This window comes from Pleurodeles waltl, chromosome 5 (assembly GCF_031143425.1).
Source record: "Pleurodeles waltl isolate 20211129_DDA chromosome 5, aPleWal1.hap1.20221129, whole genome shotgun sequence".
Classification (NCBI taxonomy): Eukaryota; Metazoa; Chordata; class Amphibia; order Caudata; family Salamandridae; genus Pleurodeles; species Pleurodeles waltl.
In genome coordinates, this window is record NC_090444.1 from 1198023942 (window position 1) to 1198051597 (window position 27656).

A 27656-nucleotide genomic window follows, 5' to 3' on the forward strand; every position below is an offset into this window, starting at 1 on the left:
TGTCCTGCCACAGTGTCCCGCAATGTGGTGACTACCTGATTCAGAGCCCCTACAATGGTGGCCAGGGCGGAACTGATGTTTCGTAGTTCCTCCCTGAACCCCAAATACTGTTCCTCCTGCAGAAGCTGGATCTCCTGAAACCTGGCCAGGACCGTCGCCATCGTCTCCTGGGAGTGGTGGTAGGCTCCCATGATGGAGGAGAGGGCCTCGTGGAGAGTGGGTTCCCTCGGCCTGTCCCCCCCTGTCGCACAGCAGCCCTCCCAGTTCCCCAGTTTCCCTGGACCTCTGTCCCCTGGACCGTGTGCCCACTACCACTGCCCCCAGGTCCCTGTTGTTGTTGGGGTGGGGGGTTAACCTGGGTGCCCTGTAGTGGTGGACACACCGCTGATTGACGTGTCCTGGGGACTGAGGGATGGGCCCACTGGGTGGGTGCTGTGCTGGTGTTGCCAGAGGGGGGAAGGTCTGCTATGGGCTGTGGCTGTCTGAGGGGAACCGACTGTCCCGAGGTCCCCGATGAGCCGGGCTGGTCATCTAGATCCAGGTCGACAGAGGTGATGTCCTCACTGTGGGCCTCTTCTAGGGGTGGAGTGGACATTTGTGGACCCTCCTGTGCGGTGACGTGGCGTTCGGGTCCTGCAGGGGTATAAAAGTATGGTTATTGCATTTGTGTGTGCCATAGCGTGTAATGGGTGGGTGCCCTTGTACCCCAGTGCTGGCATTCCCGTGTGGGGGCTTTTGTGACGGTGATTTGGTGGGGGATGGGTATGTGCAGTGGGCATGCTTTGGTGATGGGTATCCATGCTTTGTGGTCGCATGCAGGGCTTGGTGTTGGGATGGGTGGGCTGTGATGTGGAGACATTTGCAAGGAGCAGGATGTGATGGGGGTGAGGGTGAGGGTGGGGGTATGAGTTGGCATGCTGGTGGGGTGGGGGGGATGAAGTAGTGAAGATGAGACTTACCAGAGTCCATTCCTCCGCCTACTCCTGCGAGGCCCTCAGGATGCAGGATCGCCAAGACTTGCTCCTCCCATATTGTAAATTCTGGGGGAGGAGGTGGTGGTCCGCCGCCAGTCCGCTGCACTGCGATGTTGTGCCTGGATACCATTGAACGCACCTTCCCCCGTAGGTCGTTCCACCGCTTCCTGATGTCGTCCCTATTTCTTGGGTGCTGTCCCACAGCGTTGACCCTATCGACTATTCTGCTCCATAGCTCCATCTTCCTGGCAATGGTGGTGTGCCGAACCTGTGTCCCGAAGAGCTGTGGCTCTACCCGTACAATTTCCTCCACCATGACCCTGAGTTCATCCTCGGAGAACCTGGGGTGTCTTTGCGGTGCCATGGGGTGGTGTGGGTGATGTGTGGGGTGGATTGTGTGGTGATGTGTATTGGTGTGTTGTGTGAAGTGCGTGGAAATATTGCTGGGTGAAAGTAAAATGCGCGTCTGGGTGCTCAGTTCTCTTTTTCTCAGTGCGTGGTCCCGATTCTGTAGAAGTGGGGGTTTGTGGGTGATGTGGGTGTGTGTTTTATATTGTGTTGGGTGTGTGGGAGTGGTGTGTGTATGTGTATCAGGTGTGTGTTTTTCGATTTGTCCAATGTGGATGTGTTTTGTAAATGTGTGTGTATTTTGAGCGCGGCGGTGTGTACCGCCAATGGATTACTGCACAGGGGGACTAGCTGTATAGTGCTTGATCTCAGTTTCCACAACCTGATCTTCCACATTTTTTAATATAATTATAGCTAGCTCTCTTATCGGATGCAAGGGAATATGGGAAATTAAGTCTTCCCTGCGTTTTCAACAATGTCTTTCGTGACGGTCCTCCCAACATTTCACACTCCATACTGTGACCCTGGCTTTTTTCTGAATTCCTGACATCTCCAAACAAACGCCAAGGATTAAAAGAAGGTTGACACTTCACTATTTTCACCAACTCAAATTTGACTTTTTCTGTGGACCCAGTTAAGCTTATGTGACCATGAATCCTGGACCATCCGCGCACCAATTATCCAACCATCCTTCCCTATAATTTATGCATTCATTTCTTTAGCATCTATTTGTCTCCCTATACGCCTATACAGCTATCCTAGTCTTCAGCTATCACACCATACATGTGTAGTTTAACTGTCTTTGTGTGTCTGTTTCTGTGTGCATAGTTGCCAAATGGCATTTATCCCATGTACGTAGGTTCCTGAATGCCAGTTGGCCTATGTGCAAGGATGCCTGTGTATCTGTTTGTCTGGATACCTAGGTGGGTGCATGTCTGTTGGTCTATTCCTTAGGTACTTGCCAGTGGCGGCCGCCTTGTATTTACAATGTGGGTGAGGGGAGCGGAGGGGGGTTACAATAATAATAAAATTTAAAAAAAGGAACTTACCTTAGGACAATCTCTTTTCTCGTCATCTCTCCTGACTCCAACGTACAACGGGACCCAGGATTGGCTAATGCAGAAACTGCACTAGCCAATCCTGGCGCTGCTTTCATGCTGGTAACCAGCATGAAAGAAATGCTAGGATTGGTGGGAGCGGCCTCTCTAAGCAGTCACAAGAGCGCTGGAAGTCTGTGCTTTCTCTAACTCAGCTATCTTAAGACAGCTGGGTTAGAGAAGTTTAAAGTGCGCATGTTGGGCTGGCCATCTCAAGACAGCCAGCTAAAGGGACATGCCCGCTTTAAACAAGTGCACAGCTCGCTGCTGCCACTCGGCAGCAATTGCCCTGCCCCGCCCTGACACTCGTTTGAGGACGGGGTGCTGAAAAATAAAATGGTAATAAAGTTTATTACCATTTGATTTTTCCGTTCTGGGGCATTTTTTTACTAGGGCGGTGCGCCTCCCCTCTCATGGCAGGCCGCCCCTGGTACCTGCATGCCTACTTGTTTGTACGCATGGGTGCCTGTATATCTACTGATCAATCTGTATGTTAGTATATGTGCAATGGTGCCTGTACGCCTCCTGGTTTCTGTGCATGAGTGTCTGTATGTCTGCATGTCTGGTAATCTATGTGTAAATGTGTGCATGTACTTTGTGCCAATGTTTGTTATAATTATGGGCCAGATGTAAGAAAGAATTACAAACTCTGAAATTCGTGAAATCACTGGGATTGAAACCTCAAATGCCTTTTTTCTAATGTACGACGTCCTTTTTACAAGTTAGAAATGTGTTTTTAACTAGTAAAATGGGTTTTGCAACCAATCCCGTATTGCAATTAAGGATGGAGTAACAGGGACATTCTGTCCAAATTGTGATTCAGTTTGCGATGTATTGATGGTCTTCGACCTCAATTCCAGATGAAAACCAGTAAACAGTTACCAACAAAGGAGTGTTTGTTGTGGCAAAGTCACTGGGAGTAGGCAGTAGTATGGAGGCCCAATGTCTGCTTCCGCTTATGTTTTCTCAAATGCAAACCTTTTATTTTTTTAAAGCAGCACTAGTTGTTTTAAGGAACACAGACTACTTAAAAAGAAAAACATTTTTTTCATTTGGGAATGCAAATGTAGGGATGATGGTCTGCAGTCCCTTGCAGGCCACCATCCATGTGTTTGTAGCCGATCAACCAGGGGTTGCAAACTGTGGCCTGTCTGATTAAGAGTCACAAGGCAAATTGTTCTTCGATCCCCTGCAGATGGTGATTTTGTGATGCGACCTAATAGTACCTAGGTTACTAGACAAAATAAGAGTGTGTTTGAAAAAACTGAGGGCCAGATGTATGACCATTTCGTTTTGTGAGTCTCTAATTGCTTCTTTTTGCAAAGCAATTCAAGACTCATAAAATGAAAAGTACAAACGTGTCTCAGACACATTTAGCAATTCCCAATGGGGCTGCAAAGACCTACCACATCAATATTCATGAGGTAGGTCGCAATTTGCGACCCCATTTGGAATGGCCGCACTCTCAGGGATAGTAGCCTGCTGGGGACAGCAGACCACCATGTCTGTGACTGCTTTTAAATAAAACAGTTTTTTTAAATGCAGCCCGTTTTTCTTAAAGAAAAACGAATGCATTTCTAAAAAAAAAATCGAAAATTTTCTTTGCATTTTTTTCAGGGTAGGCATTGGTCTGGGGGACTACTACCTGCTCTGACAAAATATTTTTGCGCCCATTCACAAAGAGGATGCGGTCCCTCGGGGGCCCCTTCACGTTTGCAAATGGGTTACCACTAACTTGACGTTGGTGGTAACTGCAATTGTTTTGCGACCGTATTCACGGACGCAAAACAATCTTACATGCCACTGCAACTTGCTATGAAGAAGGGACGCCCTTGGCACACAACTTCCAAATAGCGACTTGCTAACCGATTCTGCAAGTTGGTACCATGTTATAGACTTGCAGAATGGGTTTGTTACATGGAGAAAAGTCTTTTCAAGGTCGCCGGGAAAAAGCTTTCATACATTTAGCTCTAAGTGCGCAATTAGCGACTACTTTTGCGAACAGACTCTTATTACATCTAGATGTTCATTTTCTAACCTGATATGTACATATCAGCACAGTATCGAGCGAAAAGACAAGCCTAAATAGTATCGAGTTCTCATATTCTAGAACAACAGAATAAAGGCTGCAAAAGTATCGAGGATGCAATAATATCTATTTACATAATTCTTGACATTAGAAGCATTGGAGTTACAATACCGGATTAACTCTAATCTAATAATTTTTGCATTTTTATATTCTTGCAGGAACATTGTAGCATGGCTGATATTTTTGCAATCTGCATTTTTGTATTGCTGTAGGGATCTCAGGTGTAGAGCCTTTACTTTAGCAACACTCTGGAGGATGGCATCTCACTGAAAACAGGCAACATGAATTTAGTTCTACAGTAAACAAAAGGCTCCACACTTAATCCTCCCTGCCTAGTTTTCACCACACCCAGATTGAGACAACCTTGGTTCTGCTGTGGCTGGTGCGCTGTCTCTCCGTAGAAGAGGTCGCCCGAGAGAGAGAATATTATATTAAGAGGCCTCCGCCCTGGTAATTGGTGTTATTATAAATGAAGATAACAAGAATATCTCTGTACTCCCTAATCAGCTGACAGGGGAAAGTATTTGACGAAACTAGCAATTATAAATAGCCTATTTACATAATAGGGATGTCGCATACTGCTGTTCTACAAATATTTATGCTATGGTATTGTCAGTAATTATTGAAAAAACACAAAAGCAAAATTCATTTTTGACATGTGCAGCCAAAACAGGTCAAAATAGATCAACTATGAGTGAGTTTGTTAGGAAACATGTCCATGTCTCTTTTGAAGAGACCTGAGTGGAAACATGGTCAAAAGAGAGCATTGTATCACATGGAAACCGGCACACAATAGTTAACGCTAAACTATTTCCCTGGGTGTTTCATGTGTACCAATGCCAGACACCTTTACTCTTTGCAGCTGATCCGAAACTTTGTATCCCAAAATGGTGTTTTAACAAGCTTGTGGGAATACTGTCGGGGAATTTCTGAACTGATGCTACCTTTGAAGAGACTAAGGGGCATAATTATAATTCCCTAGCGCCACCTTGCGCCACATTAGCGTCATTTGTTTTTACGTTAATGTGGCCCAACGAGATCGAAATCCCTGCGCCGTATTTAGAGTGGTGCCATTCTGTAACCCTTTGCGCTACATTATGCCTGCGCCAGGCATAATGTATCCAAAGGGGGCCGAAAAAATGTCGCTAGGAAATCTATGAGAATTCCTTTTGCCATTTTTTACAGCACTTTTAACGACTGCTTAGAGCCCCTAAATTTACACACAAATCAATATTAGTTTTGAAAGAATGCTAAGAGATGGAAAGAACAAGCTTGCTCTTATAGGGGGACGAAGTCCTCAAATAAAAATTTATTAGTTCTATTATAAAAGTGGAGATGCTGATTTGGAAAAAAAGGATGGGTTTCCCGTTAGGATCTCCAGATTATGTGTTAAAATTAGATTAAGGCCTTGTTAATATAACATAAAAATTCTACAAGAGAATACTATACTATTGGTCAAAGTTACTTTGTGCTCCTTTGGATTTTTTCTGATATCTGTTGAAGGAACATGTGATAAATTTAAAATATAGTGAATGTAATAAAATTATACTAAAACATTGGGATTTGATTATGCAGCAAGGGATGAAGGGTGCACAACAAGCATCCATTTAGAAAGTAAAGCTGAAATACATATGTAGACACGCCTTTAGCCTGATTCACAAAGGTAAACTTAGATGTTTGGTGTAAACTTAGACAAAAAGTCTAAGTTTATGATTTTTGGGAATTCACAAAGGGCATTTGGGAGTAGTATGTGGACATAAAAATACTACTTGTAAATGCCCTTTATGAATTTCTAAAAATCATAAACTTTGATTTTTTGTCTAAGTTTACACCAAACATCAAAGTTTACCTTTGTGAATCAGGCCCTTTAATCGGGACAAACAAGCCAGTAAAACAAGCTTAATGTACAAGCAAATTACTAGCTCAGAAAGGAAACACCTGTTATATTTCTTATTCAGTATATTTATTTAGTATATTTACATTTGTTACTTTTGTATATATTTATCTATTATTATAAGAGTAATCTTTATTGTATAAATTACACAGTACTGTAACAGTGGTGTTTGGTAGCTGCCTGAAATGTGGAATCATAGGACAAATCAAAATTCTGGCAGCTGCCGACACTACCAGTCTGTTGATGCTGTACTGCCTCAATAAATCATCCTTCTTCCTGATATATTGAATTTTATGTTTTGTGACATTGGCAACAAGCACCAGGAGCGTACCTGTCATCTATTGCCGGCAGCACAGGAACAGTATCACTTCTGATATCTTACCAAATCTGTATTGTGTGAGACTTTAATGCACATTTTATTGAGTCACTGGTGCATTTTTAGTGAACCTTAACTTGTGAGTATATTTTCTCCCATTTTATTGACTATTGAGAAAATTGGAGTGAATCATAACACTGACCTATGTGTAAGGTGCCTTTAAACTGTGGTACATCCAACATCCAATGCAGCACCACATTTCTTGTGCCCCTTAGACCCCACCCCCCACTGGTACCTTGTGTGCACCGTATTTAATAAACGGCACACTATGGTGCAGGGTAGGGGCAATAGCATCAACAGTTTTCACTCTATTGATGTACGTGAAGGATTAGCGCCAACATTTTGGCGCTAATCCTGCAGAGTACATGAGGGCCCATTAAAAACAATGGTATGCGCCCTTTCAATGCCTGCTCTGTGGAGGCGTTAAAAATAGCTGCTAACAATGTAACAGTTGAATCTACTAGATTCCACTGAGGCATTTTTGCAGTCCCCCTAATGGGGGAACAGCCCCTTGCATACATTATGCCTGGTGCAGGCATAATGTGGTGAAAGGATTGCAAAGTGGTGCAATGCATGCACTGCACCACTTTGTAAATATGGGGTGGCGAATTTGACCTCATTGGGCCACATTAGTGTCATAAAAAATTATGCTAATGTGGCGCAAGGAGGTGCTAGGTCCTCTTAAATCTAGGCCAGTATTTGCACTAGATTACCTGCTTGTTGTTGGTTGGGTGTTCGCCCAAACCTGTATCCACATGCGCTCACTTTCATGCAAGGGTGTATGTGCTATGTTGGTCCTTAGCAGCGTACTTTGAAAATATACATGTGTAGATTCCTCCATGTGTGCACTGTTCCCTGCACTTTCTCTGATCTGAAGCTTCCAAATTATGATGACCTGTGCATGGCGCATGCCATTCACTTCATTTTCTCCTTGCTGCAGCTTCTGGATAATGACGTATAGCTCGGTGGCCTTTTCCTATTGGCTGTTGGAAGTAAACCATTCATTGGAGATTCTTCAGTTGCTCTGAAACAAGCCTCCTCATTGGCTGCACATAATATTTTGCAATGAACCAGAAATCGATTAGATAGTCTCTCCATTGTTTATTCCTCTGAACCTGAGTACTCATTAACATTTACATCAGGTAGGATCAACATTGAGGAACCAGTTTTGTTTTACACTACAGGTTTTACTTAACATTTATTTTATTGTTCATTTGAAGGAAAAACATCCAAAGTAAACCATGCAATTTGATCCCCCAGTCAAATTCCTACAGGTCAAGGGTGAGCCTGTGATACCATGAATAAGGTGGAAGGAAGATTTTATAATTTATATGAAAGCCATAGATGGTAAAGGCATAAGTGCCAAGAGTAAAAAGAGTATTGTGTTACATTGTTTGGGCCAGGTGGTGTTTAGAACTTTACCGCATGTAGAAGGCCAAGGAGACATTGATGTAGACCAGGAAGCCTTTTTAAGAATGAAACTCAGATTTAAACCCACCACAAGTATTGCTTTGAACAGGTTAAAATTTTAAACTTGGTCGCAAAAAGGAGAGTCTTTTGATGAGTTTCTTAAAGCATTGTGGGGACTTTCTATGGCATGCAATTTTGAGCCCATGGCAGATAAATTACAAGAACACGTATGGGCTATGGGTGACCCTAAACTTACAGGTGCAATTGCCACTGTAAAAGCTTTAGAGCAATCTGAAAGATGGATACCTTCAGTGTTGAACAAAGATACCAGTGGTAGTGAGGAAGTTTGTTCATCTAATTGTCCTGAGACTGGCGTGTGTAGTATGAATGGCGTATGTTCTCATAATGCCAACAGGAAGAGAGAGAAAGTTACAGATTGTTATAGGTGTGGTAGCATCAATCATATTTCCCCATTTGCTCAATGTCCTGCCATTGGGAAAGACTGTAAGAAATGTGGCTGCATGGAGCATTTTGGCCATGTTTGCAAGGATGTTAAAAAAGTAGTGTACCTGCATGTGGGAAAGTGTCTTGTGTAGGAGACGGAAGGGAGCAAAACACAGTGTAGCAAAGCGGAAGGGTTCAGTAAGGGTGTTCTCCATTAAAATTATTAGCACAAGTGAGGTGGAGCCAGAGATCAGAAATCTACCCAAATGTATTGCAAAAATATTGACTGTTGATCTGGAACTTATGGCTGATTCAGGCTCCCCATGGACCATCATTACTAAGAAGTATTTTTCTGATATATTTTCGAATGTGTTAGACATACATAATCTAAAAGAATCAGATGTCATAGCTGAGACCTTTGATGGGTCTACTATTGATATTGTGGGTTATGAATCACTTGAATTGGAGATCAAAGGGAGAGTGGCTCATGTCAAGTTGTATATTACTGAAAAAAGTGTGAATGTTCTCGGATGGAGAGATCAATGGAAGATGGGTACAATTCTTAATTCAAGAAGCAAAGAGCCTGTATTACTTAGTACAGATAAAAGTGATGAAGAAAATGTTATTCTTGAGTTTCTTAAAGTATTTCTTGACAAATTAGGCAAGTTAACAGGGTACTCGGCTAACATAGGAATGAAGGATGAAGTAACCTCTATAAGACATACGCTACAAAATATTCCCAATGTCAGGCAGGAATTGAAAGACAGGTATCATAGAAGAAAGTGAATCTTCAGGATGGGTGTCTCCCATAGTTTTAGCATAGAAAGAGGACTAAACATTGAGGCTCTGTGTTGATTTGAGAGCTGTAAATGCTAACATTATTGTGGATTGTTATCCAGTATCTAACATTAATAAGGTAGTATGCATATTAGAGGGAGCAACAGAATTTTCCACTCTGGATTTAAGATCTGAGTATCATCAGATTGAATTGACTGAGAACTTTACACAATTTACTGCATTTCTTATGCCGTTGGGGCTGTACCAGTTCAAGAGAATGCCTTTTGGTTTGGCCTCAGCACCGTCAGCTTTTCAAAGAGTAACATATCATATTTTTAAGGGCATGGACAAGTTTGTAAACTGTTTCCAGGATGATATCTTTATATCTTCAAGGATTTACCAGGAACATTTGAGGCATCTCAAAGAAGTATGTAAAATGTAGGAAGATTATGGGATAACCTTAGATAAAAATAAATGTAAATTGTTTCATAGCTCTGTGTGTACTTGCGAGGCATGTTGTCTCTTGAGAAGGTGGTACCTAAGAAGTCTTTGGTAAATGCCATTGTGAAAGCATCTGCACCAGACACTAAGGAATAGTTACTTTATTTTGCAGGAATGTGTGAATATTACAGTACATTTCTTAAAGACTTTTCAACCAAATAGAAACTTTATGTGTATTGACAAGAAAGGATGCCGTGTTTAACTGAACTGGCAAACAGCAACAACCATTTCAACAAATCAAAAGTGATAAAGTGGAAGCTCCTACATTGAAACCATTTTGTATAGGAAAAGAATGCATAATTACTGTGGATGCTGGTATGTATGGTCTGGGTGGTGTTTTGCCCCTCAAATGTTTAAAAGAAGACTGGAATGTGGCATTCGCATCAAGGACGATCAAAGATATTGAGAGAAGATATGCAGTAATTGAGAAGTTATCAGGGTGTGTTTGGATGATTGAGCACTTTGGAAACTATGGCCCAGATTTAAGAGGGCCTAGCTCCTCTTTGCACCACATTAGTGTCATTTTTTTTAACCCCAGTGTGGCCCAACAAGGCCAAAAAAGCAGTACCATTATTGACTACTCTGTAGGATTAGCGTCAAAATGTTGGCGCTAATCCTACAGAGTACATCAGTAGCATCAAAAATGATTATGCTATTGTCCCTACCCTGCGCTGTGGTATGCCATATATGAAATACGGCGCACACATGGTGGCGGTAGGGTGTCCAGGGAGCCGCAAGAAATATGGCATGTAATGTAGCATAACTTTTCATAAATCTGGCCCCATGTGTGGGGAAGTTATTACCTTCTGAGAACTGATCACAAGCCTCTTGTGCATATTTTGTCACTGGGTATATAGGAGAATGTCAAAATGTTAACAAGGCGTGCTTACCTGGAAGCCTGCACTGCAATGGTTTGTTGGGATGATATAAATCCACCTCTTAGTTCTCAACCTTACTTCCTGTTGTTTCAGTGTGCACTCACGAGATAGTTAGGGTAGGAGCCAGGGAGCATGGCCCAGCTGGTTGGTTGAACGCCATAGATGCCCTCGCACGACTGTCGACCTTTAAGGGAAGAATGAGAGGAATTACATGTGTAGCAATGCTAGAAGAATTACCTGATCTCCCATAATGCTTCCTTCCCTGATGCCTTAAGCCCCTTATCCTACTTGTGGCCAGTTGTCATGATCCTGACGTCCCGGGATGTTGTTGGTCAGGAATAGTGTAATCAATGGTTTTTCATGTCGTGAGGATCGTGTCATGAGGGACAAGTTGTGGTTTCCTTGTGAAGTTCATAGAAGGTAAATGGTGTTATACACAGACTATTCTCATTTATACATTAAAACAACATTTAACTTAGCATAGAAATTATTCATTTCTTCATGACCGAACTGCACAATGATTACTGTTGTTGTTGGTTAGATCACAGCTTGCTAGTTTTTTAAGGTGGTTTTAGTTCTTTCACATCTTGATAATATCACAAGGTAAGTCTTTGTTAATATCACATTCAGTAGTTAGTTCACTTTTAGCGTGTTAGAGAGATTAGTGTTCACAAACAGATAATAACTTCCCCTTTTCATTCATTGACCTGCTTAATGCAATCCAGAAACCTTGTTGCCTCAAAAGGTAAGTTATTTGGGAAGAGCGATTAATTAAATGCCCAAATTAGCAAACGACCAAGTCCGGTGCTTACTTGCGTTGGGTACTGTTATCGTTGTGCCTTTGATGTCTGCTTCCATTTTTTTAATATAGAGACCTTACTTAAAGTTTTGTTTTCTTCTATTCAGGAGTTAGAGAACCATAAGAGAACAGGAACTGGGAGGCTCTGGAGAAAAACGTCACACAGAGAAGATGTTGGATCTGAAGGTGAGTTGGTTGCTAAGTGAATCCGGAAGAGCAGAGTCACCACTCAGGAAATCCAGAAGAGGTCCAACACCAGTAAGCTCGCAGGAAGTTTTCTCGAGGGGAAGCACTTCCTTGGTATTGGGCGGTACCTTAAATACTGGTGCTGCACCCAGCCACACCTAGATGACTCATGAGGCCCTCAACAGCACGCCTCAGCACAAAAGTTGCAAAGAAGTGCTTGAGGGCTGATATTACGGTTACAGTTAGCACATGTTCAAAGTCAGCAAAATTAGAACCATGTGCTTAGGGGCTGAGACTGTGATTTTACAGTGTTACACATTGTTTACAATAAACAATAAGTGAATACAAGATAGGTACTACCACATGTAGTGTGGTGTGACAGTACATATTAAAGCCGGTTAGTTCAAGAACATTCTGAGCAAGTGGTATTGCTGGTGCATTGGTTGGTGGAGTTTGAGTTTTTTTTTTGGGATAAACCTAAGGGCTTGATGAAGCCTCATGAGTCTAGCTAGCTGGAGTTGTGACAGCGGATGGAATGCTAGAGCTCGAATTGCGAGACTTGGGCCAAGATTGTGAGAGAACACTTTCAAAGAGGATTACATACCATGAAAAAAATGTCTTGGCAGATTGCGTGTCTAGATTGCCGTGTGGTAATGAACATGAGAAATGTGATAAGGAAACATTGTACATGATTTCCACTATTAAGGATTTGATAGATAACTTGTCTCCTGAGGTTTTACATTTTTTAGAAAGCATGGGGCGAATTGGAAGTAGAAGGTGGAATGCTTTTCAAGGCTGGAAAATGTGCTTCCCCGTCATCTTGTGGGATGCAATTCTTCAGCTTGTTCATAAAGAACATCATGCTAAGACTTCCATGAAAAGACTCGTTAGCGCTAATTTTTGGTGGCCAGGTTTTGACAGAAAGGTTGATGGAGTAATACAAGAGTGTGAGGAGTATGTGAAAGGAAAAACAGTGCTCAAAGTGTCTCTGGCACCTCTGAAACTGTGAAGTGACTGGAGTTTCCATGGCAGATGGCCGCTTTTGCTTTTTCAGGACCATTTCATTCCTCGCCACAAGATGCTTGGTTTGCTGTACTACTCATGCATTACCATTCTAAGCAGCTTGGGATTGTGGCCCAGATTTACAAGAATCTGGCACATCAGTACTGATGCGCCAGATTTCTTACGGCCTCCCCAACCACCACCTAACAACACCATGGCGCACGTTAGGCCAATAGCATCAAAATTGTTGATGGTATTGTGCTTTGCTGAACTAGCATCAAAAAAATTTACGGTAGTGCAGCAAAGTGCAAGGAGGCCCATTGATTTCAATGAGTGCGTCCTTTTAATGCCTGCTTTGAGCAGGCTTTAAAAATTATGCCAAAAATGGCGCAATAAAATCTTATAAATGTTATTGCGCCATTTTTTCAGGCCTTCTAATTCTCGGTCCGCCCCGTTGTATACATTTTGCCTGGTGCAGGCATAATGTGGAACAAGGGGTCGCAAAGTGGCGCAGTGCATACATTGTGCCACTCTGTAAATATGGTGCTGCAATTTTTGCTTGCTGAGCCACATTAGCGTCAAGAAAATGATGCTAATGTGGTCCAAGGAGGTGGTAGGGCCCTGTAAATCTGGCCTTAAATTTGTAACACAAAGCACCACCACAGTGGTTACTGACTTTCTCAAAGACATTTCCGCAAGGGAAGGATACCCAGCAGTATTATTAACAGATAATGGTATTCAAGTGAAATCAAAAGAAACAGAAGATTTTCTCAACCATTGCAAGATTAACACAACTTTATTTGAGCCTCAAGCAAATGTACAGGTGGAGAGGTTTAATCATGTCCTGGAGGACTGGTTGAAGCAAGTAAGTTTGGTAAGACTGGAAGAATGTTTTCAAGGAAAAATTGTGGACGCATCACGTAACACCTCATGAGCACTGTCACTGAGGTCAGTCCATTGAAACTGCTCAAAGGAAGAGATCCCATAACTAAATTGTGTCCACAGTGGTTAAGGAACAAGTGGGCAAAAATGTGTGTTGAGGATGATGCAGATTGGGTGGTCAGAAGGGTGTAAGTGAAGCAAAGCAGGATGAAAGAATGGTATGATTCTAAGTGAAGACTTAAAGTACCTAATTTTCTGATTGGTTACTGGGTTAGAATCCGGTTACAGGGAACTTTGGCAAAAGGTAAGCCGAGGTATAGCAAAGCTATAAAAGTGATAAAAGTTAATACAAATAGTGTGGTCACACAGGATGGCAAAGTATGGAATGTCAGACGTGGCAAAATGTAATGGAAAAATGGTGGAAGTTTTGGAGGGGAGAGGGATTCGGAAGAGAATTTCGTGGCTAAAATTAACAAGTCTAAATGTTCTGAAGGATACATTACAGAACGGAGAATGGGAAATGTTGATTTGGAGAATGTGGTTCCATGTGCTTTGCAGGCATCAAGAGTAAAGAAATTCAACTGACTAAAGAAGAAGAAGAAGGACAGAGATGATCCCACCAATGCAAGAACTGTGGACTAGCTGAGGACTTTGGCACTCAACCCTGCCTACCGCTCCAGTCCTGACAAATGCAGATTGACTTGTCCTGCAGTTTTGCATCCTCCCAAATCCTTGGAGGCCTGCCAGTACTTTGCCAACTAGCCAGCTTCTCCCTTGGAGTGGAGAAGCCACTCCATGAGCCAGCAGGCACCAACCGCGACTGCCTGGTTCCTCGTTTTGCTGACCATCTGGAGCATCTCATCAGGAAGAGGATCCTGAGTGTTCCCCATCGACCCATCCAGTCTTAAAGACGCTGAGCCTGCCCAGAACCTCCCTACACCAATACCCGGGGTATCAATGTCAATTGCAAGCACCATGGCTTTTTGTGTTCAGTCAGAACACCACCGCCACAGAAACTTACCTGCACGTCGAGGGACTCCAACATAGGCCAGGTCCATGCCAGAAGTTGTTCTGCTGTGTTTCTTTCCCCTCTTTTGCAGGAACCCCAAAAACCGTGATAGCCTCAAACTCACCGACCCACCTGAAAATAAACACCTATGCACCCAAGCCCCCCAGACCGGGACCACTGAAACCAATGGTGTGTGTGTGGAGCTGGGACCCTCAAGGACTTAGCCCTCGCTTGGGGTCACCAGACTGGCCACCCAGTCCCCACTTGCATCCCTTTTCTTCCAGTACTGCTCCAATTGACTTCAACACATAGCATCTGAGGCTACCACTGCTAGGAGCACCTCTGTACCCAAACACACAAGGGCAGGTAACCTGAAACTGCTACTGGTTCTCGAGACCTTGGCCCCTACTTACCTTAAGTCCAGAAGAACTGTAAGTCGATGGCAAGTGAACCTGTGCAGTTTATGTTTTCCCTGTAGGATAACATTGCTGCGTTCCAGGCTCATGCTTCAGATTTGACAGCTGCATTTTCTATAATTCTTAAAACTGATAACTTTGAAAGTACTTACCTGATCTTGTAGATCTTGGTGTCTAAATTATCATAAAAATCTGTACTATTTTTCTAAATTGGTCTTGGGATTCTTCTTGAGTGTGTCTCAACAAATGCTTGGCACTAACCTATGATAAGCCTACACTGCTCACCGACACTACCACAAAAGACAGCATTTAGGATTATTACTTTAACCTCTGTCATTCAATAAGGGTTACCTGTACTGTCAGCATAGTGTACCCCGACACTGGTACACTGCATAGATAGCCAGCTTCCTACAGCTACCTGGTTTTTTGTGGAGAATGTTGTGCTACTGTAGTAGTGGTGTATTTGTCCTTGAGGTTATGGCTATAAGGTACTACTCTTTTCAGAGGTTTTAGGGAGGGAGTGGGTCGTCCCACAACTATCTTATAAATATGTGCTTTATCCCTATCCAATCTTGACATTTCTTAGTAACCTAGGGCCTGATTACAACTTTGGAGGACGGTGTTAAACCGTCCCAAAAGTGGCGGATATACCACCTACCGTATTACGAGTTCCATAGGATATAATGGACTCGTAATACGGTAGGTGGTATATCCTCCACTTTTGGGACGGTTTAACACCGTCCTCCAAAGTTGTAATCAGGCCCCTAGTGTGTTGTAAGATGTATCATTTGAAAAACGTCTTGAAGGAAAGCCTTGGAGGATAACCCCAAACTCCCCTTAAAGTTAAAACTCAAACATTTACTGAAAGGTGTTAATTGGGGGAATTTCTAAGTTCCTCAGTAAAGGTTTTTTTTTTTATATCCTATCTAGTCATGGGGCCAGCAATATCAGACCAATCTTTTTTATTTTTCCCCAAAATATTTGGAGCTAGCCCTCCACCCACCCCTGAAAGATTGTCTTCACTTTGCACAATATGTGTGGCCCAGTATTCAATGTGTTGCATAGTTTGGCAAAGTATTTTTTCAAAAGAATTTACTTACAGTCTATATAAAATACCTTATGTGCTTTGCAGTCACTTCAAAGCTCTTTGAATTGCTGTGAATGAGGCAACAAAAAGGCAGCAAAGCAAGGATACTTCTGTGGTGAGGTAAGGTTTTTCTGTGACTGTGAGTACTAGCAGTAGAGCCGTGCTTTACAACAGACTGATGTGTTTATTTGTACCCATAACCAATGTATCCATGTCTTATAGTTCTCAACACAACCTACCGCCTACATTCAAAGAGCACCATAATACTAAATTGTGTAAAAGTGTTTGTTTCTAATTCATTAGTTCAACATGGCAGGGGGTGTTAAAAGCAGGCAAACAAAGACAACAAAAAAATGCAGAGAACAAACTTTAGGGGTCAGAAAAAAACGTACTTTTGTGAAACAAAGTAGTAGTCAGTTAAAACACACAAAAACTGTGCATCACTAAATAAAATACAGGCATACTTAGAAGTTGTTATAACAGCTTCCCCTCAAAGTTTACGAAACTCAAAAAGTTAATTTTTCCAAGCTAAAAAGCAATGTATTCAGTTCAATTGATAGCCAGTGTTTTTTTCTGTATAGACCAGTATAGTTGATCAATGGTTGCATAAACCTCACAAATTTCCCACTAAAAACAATTCAATAAAATCTGGCAGACAACCAACACATGAATTGTTTTACGTACCCCAGTTACACAGGCTACATCCCTGGCCCCACCTGAGAAGTATGATCAAGAACAAGCAATACTTTAGCAGAACCTTCTGGTATTTTTTGTGTTTAATAATGCTTTATTGAATAAGTTAACAAACATTAGTTCAATAAGATAACTACATTGGAATAAAAAAGTCATAAGGATCATTATACCTATAAAAACAATTTATATACACAATCAAAATAAAATATTGTACCGTAACATAATAGCATTTTTGTTATATTTTAGTAAAGAAGAAAGAGAAGAGAGAAAAGAAAAAGAAAAGAAAAGTGGAAACAATGCAAAATGAAAATCACATGTTCTCAATAGAGCAACCATTCATTCTAAATTAAAAAAAAGAGAAAAAAGAGAAAGAACACAAACAAAATAAAGGACATTCAAGGAGGTTCAAAAGCAGTATTAACAGTAGTATGAAAGGTCTTGTGTTGTGAAAGAAAGGATAAGCCATAACTTTTCTCTTTCAATTAACAGCTGAGTAGTATTAGCATTTGCTTGATCCATTTTGTGATTATAGCAAATTAGATTCCACCAAGCTACAACCGATATTTTTGTGGCATCTTTCCAGTTAGCAGTTATAATTTGCAGTGCACTAGCAATGAGTAAATCAGCCAGTTTGCCAATTAGGGATTGGGAATGCCAAATAGGCGAGGTACTACCCAAAGAAATATGTAATATACTGAAGGGTACATTGATGGACAAAATTTGATTGACTTTATCCCAAACTTGTTTCCAAAAAGTATGGACTGAAGGACATTCAAAAAGCATGTGCATATAATGGCTATTTTCTTTAGAACACGACCAGCCCTTACTGTCTGTAATAAGTGTAAATTTATAAAGATCTATAGGAGTATATTACAACCGATTATAAAAATAAAATAATGTTTGGGTGTAGATGCTGAACAGGATGTTATATGGAGTTTTGACCATATTTGTTTCCATGTAGATATAGGAAATTTTTATTGAAATCCTGTTCCCATGCCAATTCTATTTTAGACTTTGGTCTCACGCGACTGGTATGTGTAAGTGTTCTGCATATAAAGGATGCTGGGACTTGTGAGGAGAAATTATAAGGCTGGGAAATAGGCTGTGTAGAAGAGGGAGTATTCAAAGTATGAGATAACAATTTATAGAGGACAGAGGAGAGAGATTGGTACTGCACGGCGTAATGAGAGGAAATATGAATTGTCTGTTGAATATCTTGAAATGCAAGTACAGCATTATCTAAAATTGAATGATCCAGAGTTATTACGCCTTTGTGCATCCACTCCTTCCAGACTAAAGTTCCATTATAAATTTTAATATCCTTGTTGTACCATATGGGAGTTTGCCTAATGTTCTCAGATGAGGAGTGAGGGGCAATAAGTAGTGGCTTGGCAATAGAGATAGAATGAGTGATTATCAGAGATTGAAGGGATTTAGGGGGTTTTGAAAGCCGAAATGCATCTCTAAGAGTAAATGGTGTAATTTGTGAGTGTTCCAATTGACTCCATAGAGAGGTTCTATGGTGAAAAGTGGGAGAGAGGGACATCCAGATTTGTTTTAAAACAAATGCAGAATGGTATCTTCTAAGGCATGGAAAATTGACACCTCCATTATCTCTAGGTTCTTGTAGTTTGATTAAAGATATACAAGATTTACGTTTGTTCCACAACTATTTCATAAATAGCGTATTTATAGTTTTAAAAAAAACAGATGGGAGTTTAACTGGGAGCATGGATACATACAAATTTTAAATGGGCAACAACATCATTTTGATTGTGGCCAATCTTCCCCACCAAGTTAAATAAAGAGGGTACCATCTGTCAAGCAATTTCAAAATCTCTGACTCAACTTCTTTGAGATTAATCCAAATAGTGTCTTTAATAGAATTGGAGTAGGATATGCCCAGGCATTAATATGCTTAGAGTTCCAAGTAAAACCAGTATCTTTAAACATGTCGGATAAACAATAAGCATTTAATGGCAAAACCTCTGATTTGTCTACATTAAGCTTATATCCTGAGACATCTGAGTATTCTCGTAATAAGCGAAAAAATTCCGGAATAGTCAGTTGAGGAATAGAGATGAAGAGCAGAATATCGTCAGCATATGCTGTAAATTTAATCTCTATGTCTTTGTGCTTAATGCGGTAAAAATCAGATGACCTATGTATTTTCTCTAGAAGCGGTGCAAGGGCTAATATAAATAAAAGAGGTGATAGAGAACAACTTTGTCTAGTACCTCTGTGTAGGGGGAAGTAATGGGATTGTTTACCATTAACTAAAATAGATGTAAAAGGTGAGGAGTATAAAATACTAATGAGTTTAATAATACGAGGACTAAAACCATGCCATTTTAATGCTCCAAACATAAAATCCCTACAAACTCGATCCAAGGCTTTTTCAGCATTGAGAGTTATAGCAGCTATATGGTCCCTGGACATTGAAGCAAGATGGAGAATATTGAGGAAAGTTCTAGAATTATCTGATATGTACCGCCCCTTAACAAAACCTGACTGGTGAATGTCTATTAAATCTGGGATAAAATAATTAATATGTAAGGCAAGGACTTTTGCAAAAATTTTACAGTCAACATTGATAAGAGATATAGGTCTATAATTACCACATTTGGATATATCTTTATCTTTTTTAGGAATCAAGAACAACATAGCTTCCGAAAAAGTGCCCTTTGCTTGATCTTGCGATAAGAAATATTGTATAAGTGTTAATAACTTTGGAACTAAAATGGATGCAAATGTTGAGTAAAATTCAATTGAAAAGCCATCACGACCCGGGCCTTATCGTTAGGAAGTTTGGTGATGGCATTTTTAATTTCTAACTCAGATAGTTCAGAGTCTAATAGAGACAAGTCTACTTTATGTGTCATAGGAATAGAGTGGAAGAAAGCATCAACCTCAGATATATTATAAGTATTTTCCGGAGTATATAATGTGGTATAGTAATCAGTAAAACATTCCAGAATTTTTAAGTCATTAGTGTGTCTGCTTCCAAATGTGTCTGTGATAACAGTAATTTTAGACTTTTGTTTTTTAATCTTTAAGTAGTTTGCAAACAGTTTACCCGCTTTATTTTTCCCCCCATAAAATTTGGAATTTATTTTCAGTAGAGTACCACACGCACTATCCAAAGATTGCTTATTGTATTGTCATTTAGCATCAATAAACCTGGACAGAGTATCTGGTTTGTTAGAGGAGAAGTATTCATGCTCTAGACGCTTTATTTGTGCATGTAATTGAGAGGAAACGTTAGAATTTTCTTTTTTTATAGTGGCAACATAATCTATAATAAAGCCTCTATAGTAGCTTTGAATGCATCCCATATAAAATTCATCTGAGTATCTGAAGATAAGTTGTGCCTAAAAAAACTATTTAGAAAACATTGTAAATTGTTCAATAAATAAATGGTCTTGCAATAAGACATTATTAAATCTCCAGCGATTAGAAGATGAGGAAGTGCCTGGAAAGTTCAAATCAATAATTACCGGGCGTGATCTGATATAAGAATAGACCCAATGTCAGTATGTCAAATTGATTGTAAAATATTTTGTGTAGCAAATATATAATCTATTCTAGAATATGAGTGAGGTACTGCAGAATAAAACATAAATTCTAACACATCTGGATGTGCATTTCTCCATATATCATGTAAACCTCTAGAGGAGATTGCTTGATGAAATGCTTTTTGCATTTTATTAGGGATATAGCGAGTTTGAGAACGACAATCTACAAAAGGATCCATAAACTGAATGCAATCACCTCATACCACAAGATTGTCAGTACTGCAAGATAATAATAAAGAAGAAAAAATAATCCAAAATTGGGGCTCTACTCTAGTTGGACCATAGACATTGCAAATGGAGTACAACACCCCATTAATTTTAACTGTCAATAATATCCATCTACCTGTAACATCTTTAAACTCTTCTATAAATTGTATATGTAAAGATTTATGAAACAAAGTTATTACCCCATTCTTGTTATGTACTGCAGAGGAACCAAAAACATGACCAACCCAATTTCTATTTAAACTTTTAAAGTCCTGCTCCTTAAGATGTGTTTCTTGTAGGACAGATACCTGACAGTTTAATTTAGAGAGATGTTGGAGCACTCTTTGTTTCTTAACCGGATTACGTAAACCCTTAACATTCCATGAAATAATACGAAGACTGGTGATTTAACTGGGGGTAGACATACAGACAACAAACCCTTAATGAAATCTAAGATACATACAACATATGAATCGTAGAGTAAGGTGGAAGGGAAAATTCTGACCAAATAACCAGTTGAGGTTGCTTGTGGATGCCAACATTGCATTGTAAGGTAAAAAAAAATTATAAAAGAAGAAAGAAGGACAAAAGGAGAAGAAGAGACGAGGAAAGAGATGTAGAAGTAAAGAAGTGGCAAAAGCACCCCATTGATAGAAGAAAAACAAGATGAGGAAAAGCCAAAAGGATTCAGTCTTAATTATCCTGACAAGAAGAATATATTTTGCAAGGGAGAAAGAGAAGAGCAAGAAAATTCGAGGCCAATCAGCAACAACACCCCTGAGGAATTAAAATAATTATATAGCAAAGGGGAGAAGAGACGTTAAAACAGAATAAATACATTACAATATAAACAACTGATGACATGACTTAAAGAACACTATGATGACGAGCTATACAAGAATATATAGACACAATCGGAAAGGGGATTTTCTTTGCTTGATATTTCAGTGTTTTCAATACCTGTAAAGAAAAAATAAATGATTTAAAAATCCAACATTAACCAATCAAGTCTTGCTGAGTTCCATTGCCTCCCCTTTGTGGGTATTTATAAATTGTTTCAAATCAGAGGGATTTTCAAAAGTAGTTGTTCTGTCCTTGAATGTAACTTTAAAGAAACAAGGATGAACAAGGCCAAATCTAGCATTCATATATCTTAAAGCTGGTCGGAGATCCAGAATTTCTTTCCTTCTTTTGGCTGTCGCCGTGGCCACATCCTGTCTAAAGAAAATCTTTTGGTCTGACTACAACATTTGTTTACGTTGTTTGGCAGTGGTTAAGATTGTCATTAAATCTGAGTATTGTAGAAAGAGAGTGATAAATCCTCTTGGTTTAGATGTAGAAGGACCAATATGATGGGCTATCTGAATGTTAAGGACCGTGGTATTCTGCAGATCAACACTCTTCGGAATATGAGTTTGCAAAAATGTTTTCAAATCCTGGCCTACTGACCCTTCTGGAATGCCATAAATGCAAAGATTATTGCGCTGATTGTGATTTTCCAAATCTTCTGTATGTATTTGAAGTAGTGTGACTTCGTTAGTCAGATTATGAAATGTATTAGTAGTGTCTTGTATGTAGCTGATCCTCTGCTCCACATCAGAAAGTCGAGAATCCAGACGTGACCATTTCTCCTCCATTCGTTATATTTGTTTCCATAGCAAAAGGCTTTATTAACTTGAGTTCATCCATAACGTCTTCCAATGTAAGAGGCAATGGAGACTTGGAGACAATGGGTCCATTTTAGCTCTTTTGTTACCCCCGGAGTTTTTACGACCGTTAGAATTAGATACAGATACTTTTGAAGTATGAGGAATCTCCATTTTAGCGATGCAGTGTAGACTTAATACAGTATTTTTAATTGATGTTTTCTCGCCGTCGGTTAGGTCACCTCAAAGGACGAATGTCAAAAATTATAGAAGAAACTCCAAAATGAAGAATCTAAAAAGATTTCAGAGTCGACATCTCAAAATCGCAAAAAAATATAGAGGTCCCCACATTAATTAAAATATTAGTGGGTAATAAAGCGTGTGGCAAAGGAGAAAAAAACACATTTTTTAAGAATAAAAGAGGTCCTCACAAAATGGCAGCGACATTTCTGTGTGAAAGGGAGCAGCAGGTTTAAAGAAGTAAACTCTGTTAAAAAACAAAGTTTAAAAGATGAAAAAACTCACCAAACTGCTCCCTGCATATTCAAATTGCACATTTTGAAGAAGAAATGTGCCAGTCGTCGAATAAACGCTCCCCAGGGAAAAAAACAGCCTCGGCGTTTCAGGAGCGTCGCTATCTCGCGGCCATCTTAATTGCTCCGGCGCGCGATGTAAAACATTCTGTCTTAAAGTTCGGAATTATACACTATTCTATTCTATTCTGTTAGATTATTGGAGCGCATGGTTGCCCAGAGGCTTCCCGGCACTAAAAACCAAAACATTACCATTGAGGCTAATTCTAAACAAGGAACCGGCTAATCTGCGACCATCCACATTTTCAAAGCCTTTCTAAAGGTGGATTCTTTGTTAATTTGACACGGCCTATTTGGCAGAGAATTCCACAGTTTGGGGGCCAGATGAGCACATGAATGGCCTCCACAACTTGCTCTGAGAATTTTAAGTGCTGACAGGCTGATCTTATGGAAAAAAGACTCATTCGTTGAAAGAAAGACTGGTTACTAATTTGTGAGAATTACTAATGTACCCAACGTACTATATTCTTGATTATAAAATGCTACAAGAACTATGGCCCTGATTTAAGAGGGCCTAGTGCCACTTTAGCATAATTTTTTTTACACTAAGGTGGAGCTAAGGTGGCACCATATTTACAAAGTGGCACAATGCATGCATTGTGCCACTTTGTAACCCTTTGCACTACATTATGCCTACGCCAGACATAATGTATGCAAAGGGGGTGTTCTCCCGTTAGGGAGGCCGAAACAATGGTCCAAAGAAATCTAAGCGTCTTTTTTTTCCGGCACTTTTAATGCCTGCTGAGAGTAGGCATTAAAACGGGGCACACCATTGTTTACAATGGGCCCCTATGTATTGTTCAGGGTTAGTGCCAAAAACTTGCCGTTAACCCTGAACAATTCATCAATAGCGTCAACAATTTGGACGCTATTGCCCCCAACCATTGCATAGTGCGCTGTATCTCAGATACGGTGCACAGATGGTGGCGGTAGGGGGCGTTAAGGGGCCCAAGGAAAGTGGTGCTGCACTGGATGCAGCACCACTTTTCTTAAATCTGCCACTAAGTTCCCTACCAGAGATGTAAGGTGTAAACAAAGATTGTGGTATTTGGTGTCCCTTCTTGAAAAAGGCTCTGTGTGCAATACACAGACCTTTGAACCGTGTCTGTTATTCCAGTGGAAGCCAGTAAAGCTCTCCCAAGGCCTTTCTAGATTATTGGTGCCTGGGGATATTCAGGAGAAAATGACCTGCTGTGTTTAGAATGACCTGCAGACTTATTATTACATAGCAAGGAAATCCAAGATATAGAGTTCCCATAGACCAAACATGAAATTATCCAGGCCTGAACAATACGTATTTTTTAAGGATAGGGAAGATCTAACACTTCCTTCAGCAATCTGAGAATGCCAAAACAGCTTCCTGCAAGGTTTTTGGCTTGATACTTCATTGAGTGGGTGTTGTCAAGCCAAACGCCCAGGCTCTTTATAGGGCTTTTTGGACTGGTTGAGTTCCAGAGAAATTCAGGGTGTCAGTGCCTGGTCCTTGATGTTATTACCTAGGAACATGAGCTCGGTCTTTTCGCCATTAAGTTTAACATAATAGTCTGCCATCCAATTAGCCACCTCTTTTAGGCATGGGGCCACCTGTTGGAGATTTGAGTTGGGTATTGGTGAGGTCATTATTGTCAGTAATCTATTAATGTTATTACAATAAATCAAATAATCTACAAAGCTAATTTCTGGATCGCCTGCTTTACTGATAACCACGTCAAACAGCAGACATCCCAGGTTGTATGCATGTTCTTGAGTAAAGCCAAACAAAGCAATGATGGTACTAACATTACCTTTAAAAGTGTATTACTATGAATGAAATACTGTATTTTATTGTAAATTAATTGTTACAGAATTTGAAACACATTGTGTGTCGCCAAAGCGCATTTGACAGTTGGCAAGAAAACAGACACTAGTGAAAGCCCATAGAAGTCTAACACATGTTTAATGTAAAAATATGGTGATCAACACAAATATTTGTAAGTGTAAGTTGCAGTGTCAACGGATCAGCGCCTCGCCGTCTGAACCACTGAAGCACATAATGGTAAATTCAGGTTCTTTTACTCTTCTTTTATACATTTTTCGCCATTTATGAAAGGAGGATATGACACATGATTAAACCAAAACTTAAGATAGGCATTATAAAGCAGGTGCCCGGGTCTTCTTTTGGGAAGAATGCAAGAAAACCTTGGAATGGAGCCATAATTGGATATTCTAGAAAGCTGACTTCACCAAAACTGAAGTTTTCACTTGACTATAGTAACTTCAAAACAAAGGTATGCATATGAGAATGTGAATTAATGCATATATGTCTTGATTTCTTATAGACTGTAAGAACATAAATCCACGTGTACTGGAACGTGCTAATATATCTATTAATCAATGGCGATTTCATTTTTATATGTGGTTGAAGACCACTAAAGCCTTAGTATTATTGCACATTTACAAATATTTAAAACAAACTACCATTTTGTTATCCTCTGTTGGATATTGTGTATTTCAGCTTACCTGTCCTAGTAAGAATAGCCTCTTTCTGGAGTTGGAACAACAAAGTGAGGATTGTAGAAAGTAAAAGAGATTAGACCATTGCTTGAGAAACTTGTTAAAACTTTCCAAGGACTTTCCAAAGTCTTCTTGCCTTCCTTCCATGAGAAGAACCCAATACCTGCTTACTAGCACTGATCTGTAGGTTTCAGTTTGCGTCCACTCACTTGTATTGAGAAAAATTGTATAAATGTAGCACCAAAATGTAACGTTTTAGCATTGCATTGCTCCAACTGACCAGGGGACAAAGCTCTTTTACGTTGATTTAGCATATTGCCTTTACTTATTCTTTATGGTTGTTGGGTAATTTTTCATTAAACACATGTTAGACTTTTATGAGCTATCACAATTGGCTGTTTTCTTTTACAGAACCAGGTACATTGTGTGCCAGGAAACATCTCAACTTGACATGCAAGTTGAGCTCTATACCAGGCTCCAAAAGATGACTCTAGGTGCCCGAGATAAAGCTGAGATTTTCCCAGACGAAATGGGGCGGAACACGTGGTAGAGATGGACCTGATGATTCAGCCAGTGTAAGTACATTGAACTAAAAGTGTAACTGTGTTTTCCACAGCGTGCTTGTTTGCTCTGTTTATATTGTCTTGTATTGTCTATAATATTTTAAAAGTGCACAGAAAGTCTTTTCTGGAAAGGGTAAGACAGGAATCTATACAGGCTGTGTAGACAGGAATCAGAGGAGTCCAAAAGAAATGTTTGTGCATGTGCAAATAAATGGTTTAGAGTGAGAGGGCTCTAGAAATATTGTGGAGATGGGGAAGATAGGCAGAAGTGCCAGAACTTAAACAAAGAAACCTGAAAGAGGCCTTTTCATCTGGAAAACCTGGCTACCTCGCTAAACCATTTGGGGCTAAGTGCGATAGGAACTTTTGGTATGAGATTACCATATGTGATAAATTGGGTCTCTAGTTGGCAAAGGTATGCACCCTGTCCAAGTAGGGACCACAATCCTAGTCAGGGTATGTCACAACATAACCTACATTATCCTGGGCTCACCCTTTGATAGCTTGGCACAGAGTAGACTACTTAACTGAGATGGTAATGTGTAAAGTATTTGTGCAATAACTCATAAAGTAACAGAGTGAAAACACCAGAAAAAGTACTCCACACCAGTTTAGGAAAATAGATACTATTTATCTGAATTAAATAAGTCCAAAATGACAAAAATCCATATACATAATCGGTGGTTGTATCCTTTTAACTCACAGTACCTGGGATGCATTAAAAATAATGAGGCAGAGGGGCTGCAGAGGAGATGCATCAAAAAGTAAAGCGATGTGCTGATTTTACCAGTACGGCAAAGGTGATGTGTCGTTTCTTTCCATTCTGAAAGGAGATGTGTTGGTTTCCAGGAGCGTAGCCTTGGTTCCTCACTGCAATGTGGGGAAATTTGGAGTCACAGGGACGATGAGTAGAAGAAAAAAAAAAGGCATTGAGCAAAGGCAATCAGCACTGCGTCAATCCGGCAGGCAATGCAGTGATTTTTCAGCCGCAAGGCAGGTGCTGCATCAATCCAACAGGTGTTGCATCAAATTTTGCAGGCATTGCATCGATTTTACGATGTGTTAGATTTTCTTCTCTTTGGTGAATTTTTTGATACCCCTCAGATCTACGAACAGGAGGCAGGCTCAATCAAAGCCCTTAGAGATCACTTGAGGAGAAAGGCATAGTCCTTACAGGAGAGTCAGGGGCAGCAGGTCAACAAGCAGGCCAGCAGTCCTTCCAGCAAAGCAGTCCAGATGAGTCTTTTGGATAGCCCAGCAGTCCTTCTGACAGAGTCCAATTGTAGGTCCAGAAGTGTCTAATTTGGTGGGGTCACAGACCCAGTATATACACCCAAACGTGCCTTTGAAGTGGAGGAAACTTCAAAGAGTAGTTTTGAAGTGCACACGTTCCCCTTTCACCCCGCCCCTGTCTGCCAGGAGCCCTGTGGGGGGTTATCAGTTCTTTGTGTGAGGGCAGGCCACTGGCCTTTGAAGGGAGCCCCTCTACCGTTCCTGCCCAGGGAACCCCATGTGTATGCAGATGAATGCAGATGCAGCTACGTGTCCTGTGTTTATGGCTATCTGTGTGGAATGCACAATGGGAGCTGTTAAATAGACCAGATGTAGACTGGATACAGGCTGTAAGGTACAGATGGCAGTAAGTACAGAGAAATGCCTACTTTCTAAAAGTGGCATTTCTGAAGTAGTAGAATCCAACTTCACCAGTAAGTATGAT